The 7,348-nt window shown below is 43.2% G+C and overlaps 1 long non-coding RNA gene across 8 annotated transcripts; it reads left to right on the forward strand.

Moving 5' to 3' along the window:
• The first annotated feature begins 1,239 nt into the window (after positions 1-1,239).
• Positions 1,240-5,014, forward strand: LOC125522597 (uncharacterized). 8 transcript variants are annotated; one of them, XR_015601554.1, is made up of 5 exons: positions 1,240-1,729; positions 1,815-1,867; positions 1,951-3,197; positions 3,483-3,586; positions 4,290-5,014. It is a non-coding gene; the product is annotated as an uncharacterized LOC125522597 (long non-coding RNA). The 8 variants fall into 8 exon arrangements; XR_015601553.1 differs by having other exon boundaries at positions 4,433-5,014; XR_015601551.1 differs by having other exon boundaries at positions 1,951-3,586.
• Positions 5,015-7,348: the final 2,334 nt, after the last annotated feature.

The raw sequence follows: 7,348 nt of genomic DNA on the forward strand, positions 1-7,348 counted from the left end.
CGGGCGGCGGCGGCGGTTCGACCCCCCCCCCCCAATCCAATCGGGGGGCAGAGGGGGAGGCGCGCGGAGGGAGACGAGGCGACGGCAGCAGGGCGGCGCCGGCGACGGGCGCCGTCGTCGTGTCGCATGGCGGATCGAGGCGATCCCGATCCAGATCGTGGGGGAGGGGGAGTGGGGTAATGTGGGAACGGTGCTAGGGTTCAGTTCAGAGGAGGAGGGTTATGCAAGGGGTCGGAGTGGGCCGTTTCAGCTAGGGGGCCGGTGCTGGCCGGCTGGGCCTCTTGGCCCAGCCAGGGGGGCTTCCTTTTCATTTTTTTTGTTTGTGTTCTTTTTCTTTTATTGTTTTAATTTATCTTTTCATTTATTTAGTTTTAGAAAAACTACAACTAGCACCTAATTAGTATTAACAAATAATCCACTGCCCCATTAATTTTTGGCAACTAAATAATGTGGTTTTATATCTTATTAATTGTAAAAGGCATTTAATCAATTGTTTTTTTATATCGGAGCATTTAACAATTTATAAAGGAGTGGTTTCTCCACCGCTGTTTGTTTTGAATTATTTGGCTCACTTCAAACATTTTAATTTTAATATTGGAAAACTTTTATTGTTTGAGTGATTTTTAATTTAAACTAGCGGGGTTACCCGTGCATTTACGCGGCTAGATTTTATTTTGTAATTTCAACTATAGAAATTTATTTTCTTCAAATAATCAGTTATATATATTACTAAGACTATCTTATTTGCTTACCGGAGTAATCTAATTCATCAATGTTGGTGTATTAAAAATGATAACTTTTATATGCTGCTGCATTGAAATACAAAATGCGGCTATGGTATATTAAAACAAACTCTCTTATTTCATTTAACCATATGATCTAAGAATGCTTTATTAGTGAGATGTAGTGAGGGTGCCTTGTTTGGTTACCTAGTTAGTAGATATATACTCGTTCCCATGTCGTGTAATCCTTCCAACATTATATGAAGTGTGTATTCGTTTTCACCCTTTTATATAATTCCATCTCTATTTCTAATGAAGCAGTTGGTAGTCTTCGTCGGTTAATTTTCGTCCTATCTTCACCGGTTTTTTTGTCCTAAAAAAATCTACGAAAAATAACCTACGAAATTTAACCAGGACAAGGCCCCTCGCACGTAACGTGAAAAACTTAGACGAACGATGCTCCCTCCCTCCCTCGAACCCTAGCTACCCCTCGTCTCCCCGCCTCCAGCCGCACCCGCCGCCGCACCCCAATCCCCAGTCTGGCTCTCCACCTCACGACGATGTGGTTCTCCCGGCGATGACCCCCCTCCTCATGCCCTCTCCGACGTCCCTCTTCGCACGATACTCGCCCCTGCGTGCACGACTTCCCCCTCCTCCTCCCGCGCCGTTCGCCGCCCCGCAAACTCCGGCAGCCATTATCCGCCCTTCGCCGCGGGAGCCTCCGTAGGAGCCGCTCGCTGCTGGAGCCGCCGCCCGAGCAGCCGCGGGAGCCGCTCGCCGCTGCAGCCGCCGCCCGCGGGAGCCACTCGCCGCTCGCCGCAGGAGCCGGAAGGCGAGAAGGATCGGCGGATCCAGGCCCCGGCGTGGTCCTCTCCCTTCAACTCGCGCCGCCGACCTGGGCTCCCTCTTCTTCCACGGCCACAGCCTGGGGTTGCTGCCGGCTAGACGAATAATTATGTGCAGGCTGCCACGACAAAGGGTTTGACTCCTACATCAATTTCATCAAGGTAAGGTGGCCTGCTAGACGAATTACACTCAGATTAGTTCAATATATAGTGAGTCAGCCAGCAAAGGACTAATAATTATGTGCAGGCTGCTGTTCTTGACACTCCTGATGTTGTTTTTCAGAGCAATGCCACGCTAAGGTATATATTGTTACATAATTTAAATCCAAGTCTTACTGATTCTACACTGCCTAAACTGACCACTGTTTCCTTTTTTCCTTCAGTTACTCGCTCAAAGGGTGACAACCTGCTATGGGGTGGTTCTCTTATTAAACATGTGAGTAATATAACCTGCTATGGGATGGTTCTCTTTATTCCATACTGCCTAAACTGACCACTGTTTGCAAGCTTTAGTGCTTATCTACTATACCACTATAAAAGTACGAAAAGGCGAAGAATCAAATCATTATATCCATCCAAATCTGCAATCTAATGATTTACATCCTTTCAAAACACCAAATGCATTTTATACTTTAATTATTCATCATGTCATTGGGTTACCATCCACAGAAACACGTTCCGTAAAATAAAAAACAATTCCGAACCCTCCCGCGACCACGCCCTCGGGCAGTTTTTGCCATCGCCCCCACCTCGTCCCCCACATCCTCCCCCACCAGCCACCGTCTGCACGGCCGTCGGACCGCCGCGCCCACGCTCCAGGCGCTCGGGCCGCCACGTCCACGCGCCGCCGGGTCCGCCCCCTCGCAGCCCCGTCCACGGGACGCCGCGCCCAGCCGAGCCGCCGGCGCGCCACCCGGTCCGCCCCGTCCACACGGGCCGCCGCGCCCAGCCGAGCCGCGTCCACTCCCCTCCACCATACCCGATCACGCCTCCACTCCCCTCCACCATCGACAACATTGAAGCCAATCCCACGATCCACTCGGACGTCAACTGCTCCTCCCCGACCTGCCTCGAGCCCTCGACGCCTCCCCACCGCTGCGCTCTCACTCCCTGCCCCCACGCGCCACCGCCATCCCTCCTTCCTGCTACCGTCGTCGTCGCGCCTCGCCCTCCTCCAGGTGGAACGGCTACCAGCATGGTCAGTGTCATTTTTTCCTTCTCTCGAGCGAAACGGCCTTAATATAACTCGTTGTTGCCGGTGAGAGCAGAGCGGATGCAGCCCTAGATCAAGCCAATTGATCTTTCGCGGCGTGGGAAGACGCCGGGGCGCTGGACTCGCCGCCTCCCCTCCCGCATACCTGATTGTCGGCTAGCGCTCAACGACGAGGGATACACCGCCGCTGGCCAGGCGATGTGGTTTTTGTTTTCGGGTCCTAGGGATTTTACAAGCAGTTGTTTGACCCTACTAATTTCCGTCGGATGCACATATTTCAGAGAACAGTACTCTTCTTATGGTTCTACTTGCAGGGATCCCCGTGGGTTGAGGGCGTCGAGTCAATGGAGTTATGTGCGGCCACGGCAACAACACGCGTGGAGCTGTTCCCAGTATGGTCGTGCATTCATTTTACAGGTTACTTCTGTGTTCCCTGGATAGGTGTGTTGTGCAGACCTGACATAGGTTGTGTTGGACACTAGCAAGTGTTCCCTGTCGCACCTGAAAAAAATCATCTTTGATGCAGAAAGGTTTGCTCTTTCAAAATCAATGCATTTGTTTGTACCAAGCTTAAAAAGGTTTTTTAGGCAAGCTTAAGAGGGGTTGCCTGAATGTACTGAAACGATCTGAACATCAAACTCTTTTTTTTGCTTGCTTGGTAGTACAATCTCCACTACTTAACAAATCTTCTCATTTCTTCAGTTATAGTCACATCTTTTGAGAAATCTTGTCAGAGGAAGAGATGATGGTCTTTACAGAATTTGAATCATGGAAGAGTGATAAATAGAGGGATGCTTAATTTTGAGGTACGAACGGCTGGTTTATAAAAGTTCGGTACCAAATTTACCCAATTAGAAATAACAGTTGATGGAGCTGGTATGTTAATATGATAGCCCCGACGTTAAACATTTTCTTCTTTTGTCCTGTATATGCACACTTATCTTCTTTCTTCTTGCAATAGTATGTATTAGCAATCTTATTTGCTTTCACATATACACTCCTGGACGATTTTTATTTAAGAGCAGAACTTCATGAACAGAAGAGGTTATAAAGTTTACTCGCATATTCTGGTTTCGGAAACAAAGTAAGAAAGGCCAATATGCAGGACCTAGCTGTCCATAGCGGGGGTGACGTAGTCAAATGCTCTTTTCGCTTGCTCATTTCACAATGGCTATGAAGTAATGTGGTGCACACTATACTCTGTTAAATAGGAATTTACTTGTAATCTACGTTTACATGCTGCTTCAGTAATTATCAGTATGATAGTGTGCGCTTAGCGACACCAGAGAAGTGAGAAAGGCTGCCATTTGGTGTGGGCCAGACTACTCACGCATCTCTCTACCCTTATTTCGCATGTTGTGTTGTCTCCAATTGTTGCAATACTGTTGTCTGATTTGATTTTGTTTTTCAAAGTTGAGAAATGATGGATAAATAACAGAATTGTGTTCATATTTTCATTAGTTTGTGCTATTTAGTTGGAAAAAAAAGTTCTTACGCTTAATTCATTAGTTTGTTATAGTGATATTTTGAGAAGAATGGAAATGACTTGGTGCGGATCTGAATGTGCTGATGACATTACTGTCCAATAGAGGAACCAATGTGCTCCTGGTCTGATCCATATTTCTGAAGGTCTTTTTTGGGTGGTCATTCAGGGGCTGGACTTCTCCTTCAGGTTAATGGTATTCTTTCTCACGTGAAGCATAGGATTATAACTACCGGGAAGCACATGATGTTGTTCATGAATTCGACAGTAATTTTGGTGAGGATGTGAAATCCCTCCTTCTGCTCCTTCCAATCTTTCAAATTGATTTATTCATTGTTGTAGCTTTCCTTGATCTTCTATTCATTCCGATCAAATTTCTCACCGCTTCTCCTAATGGTCCACCCAATTAATAAGAGAAAATAGGGAGAAGAAAAATGTATGACACAAGAAGAGATACCTCTAGAAGCAGTGGAAACAGGTCTGCCTTGTATCTCTTTCATGACGGATCTTGAAACTTGTACTGACAAGAGAACGGAGGAAGTGAAGAAAAACACTTCACATGACATCATGATAAGCTCTATTCTGTTGTAAACATGTTTGTAGTACCATTTATCATCAATCATTTAAAGTGTCATTAAGAGTAAAATGACATTCTCTATGTGCTCTAGGTAAACTTTGAGTGGACACACAATTCCTGTTTTTTTTGTATTTGATCAAGCAGAATAATGTATGAGAAAATAAAGCTCTTTCATGTATTCGTGTTATATGTGGGAATATTATTACTGGTTTTGCTACCATAACATACAATATTGCAAGTTTGGCAGAAATAAGTGACTACTGGTCAGTATAATCATATGAGGATAATATCGGGGTACAAGATCCTTTCCTGTTTTTCATGGAGTTAGAGAACAACATGGTGTGTTGCATGTTGCACATTCAGGATTGCTACATGATTAGCATGTGACTTTAGACAAGTGAATGTCAAACTGACATTGTCAAGTGACAGCGAGAAGAAGAACGTTTCAGCTTGTGGAGTATCTTCCAAGTTAGATATACCATCCCGCAAGGTCAAGATTTACTGAAATGGATTGAGATAAGTGCATATTACACCCCACAACTTTAGCCCTAGTCTAATATACACCCCTCAACTCCAATACTGTTTAAAATACACCCCCAACTCTCAAAACCGGCTAGAATTCAACCCTCCCCTCCCTATTGACCGGTTTTGACCCAGTTTGACCGGTTTTGACTGAGTGAACAGTAAAAATAAAAATTTTAAAAACAATTTTCTTTTGAAAAAATTCAAAAAAGTTCCAAGTTTTTTCACCGCGCGAACAGTAAATTAAAAAAAATAACCTTTTCAGCATGTTTGGACACCTGAGTAAATTTGAGATGTCCGTAAATTCGAAAAAAATTCAAAATTTTCAGTATGGTGAACAGTAATTCGGGAAAAAAATCCAAAAAAATCACCATGCGCTCAAACATCATCCATGCAAAAAAAGGGTTTTAAAAAAATCGATTTTACTGTTCACCAAGCTGAAAATTTGAAAAAACAAATCGAATTTACGGACATCTCGAATTTACTCAAGTGTCCAAACATGCTGAAAAGGTGATTTTTTCTTAATTTACTATTCACACGGTGAAAAAAACTTGAAACTTTTTTGAATTTTAAAAAGTATTTTTGGTTTTTAAAATTTTATTTTTACTGTTCACTTAGTCAAAATCGGTCAAACTGGGTCAAAACCGGTCAACGGGGAGGGGAGGGTTGAATTATGGCCGGTTTTGAGAGTTGGGGGTGTATATTAGACGGTATTAGAGTTGGGGGGTGTATATTAGATTAGGGCTAGAGTTGGGAGGTGTAATATGCACTTCTCTCAAATGGAGTTGCCCCAAAGAGTAATAGAGGTTCAGAGTTACAGTGGAAGCCACCACCCACTGAAACTGCAACGAGTTAACTGGGGGAAGCCAAGTTCTATCCTTGCATTGTTTTCTTCTACTATTTTTATTGTATATTAGTACGTCGGTTGGTGTGAAACCACTTTTAACTGAACTTGTACAAGCATCAAATCTAGGATAGCACTAGTTTCATCTTATTGTTCTACCAACCCGAGTTTGAGGTGTATTTGTGGTACTTTGAAGTATAAAAATTGCAGTAATTGTCCTTCCTATTATTTTTGGTATTCTTTTAGCTCAGGCTTACACTTTGTGACTGGGCATTAAATTAAATTCTTCTGTTTTGTTGTTGCAACGAGAGTAAAAATGAGATGCGCTGCCACATGAAAAACTTGGACCAATTGATAAGATACCAAATCTGGGCACTATGTAGTTGTTCTGCATCTGAAATCTCTTTATATAGTAGTTGAGTATACTATAGTTAATTCCACTGATATTTGTGTGTCAGTTATTTGGTTATTTGGTCTGAACCTACAATCCAAGGTTAGTAATTATTTAGTCTGAACCTACAATTCCTTTTCATGTCTTGTTGTATAATTCTCTTGACACAAAGAGTTTCCGGAGGTTGGATGGCAATTTGAAAATTCCAGTGTGTGCTTCAAGATGTATGCATCTAATTTTGGACCCTATTCATGTTGGTTCAGCATGTTTCCACCACACTCCATATCTCACAGGATTTAGAGCAGATGGCCTTTTATAGTAAATACTACATAACATAGTGTTGTTTGGTGGGATGCAATTTTTTTTTGTTTCATTCATCCGCTATCCTTGTTGTATTTTACATAGCTTATAATACTATTTTCTTTGTTTCAGGGGGAGGATATGCAATATAGGAAAACTTGACTAAGCTTTGTGAAATTTTGGTTCCATTGGGTGACTTTTATTTTCCTTTGATGGCTATGATGCACATGTAAAATCACATAATTTGATCCTCCCGAGTCTGGTAGATTCGCTACCAATGGTCGACTTAGCACTTATCTTGTGCTGCATAATTGTTTCAGATTACTATCCTTGTACAGCAGCAAATCAACTACGTGCCTCTTTTGAGAAGCAAAGATGTTGATTGTCTACCTTGAAGGTTATAGTTGCTAAAGAGTCTACACAGGAGAAATATTTTATCTCACAACTTTCA

The sequence above is a fragment of the Triticum urartu genome, chromosome 4A, assembly GCF_056163025.1.
Source record: "Triticum urartu cultivar PI428250 chromosome 4A, HENAU_Tu73, whole genome shotgun sequence".
NCBI classification, from domain to species: Eukaryota; Viridiplantae; Streptophyta; class Magnoliopsida; order Poales; family Poaceae; genus Triticum; species Triticum urartu.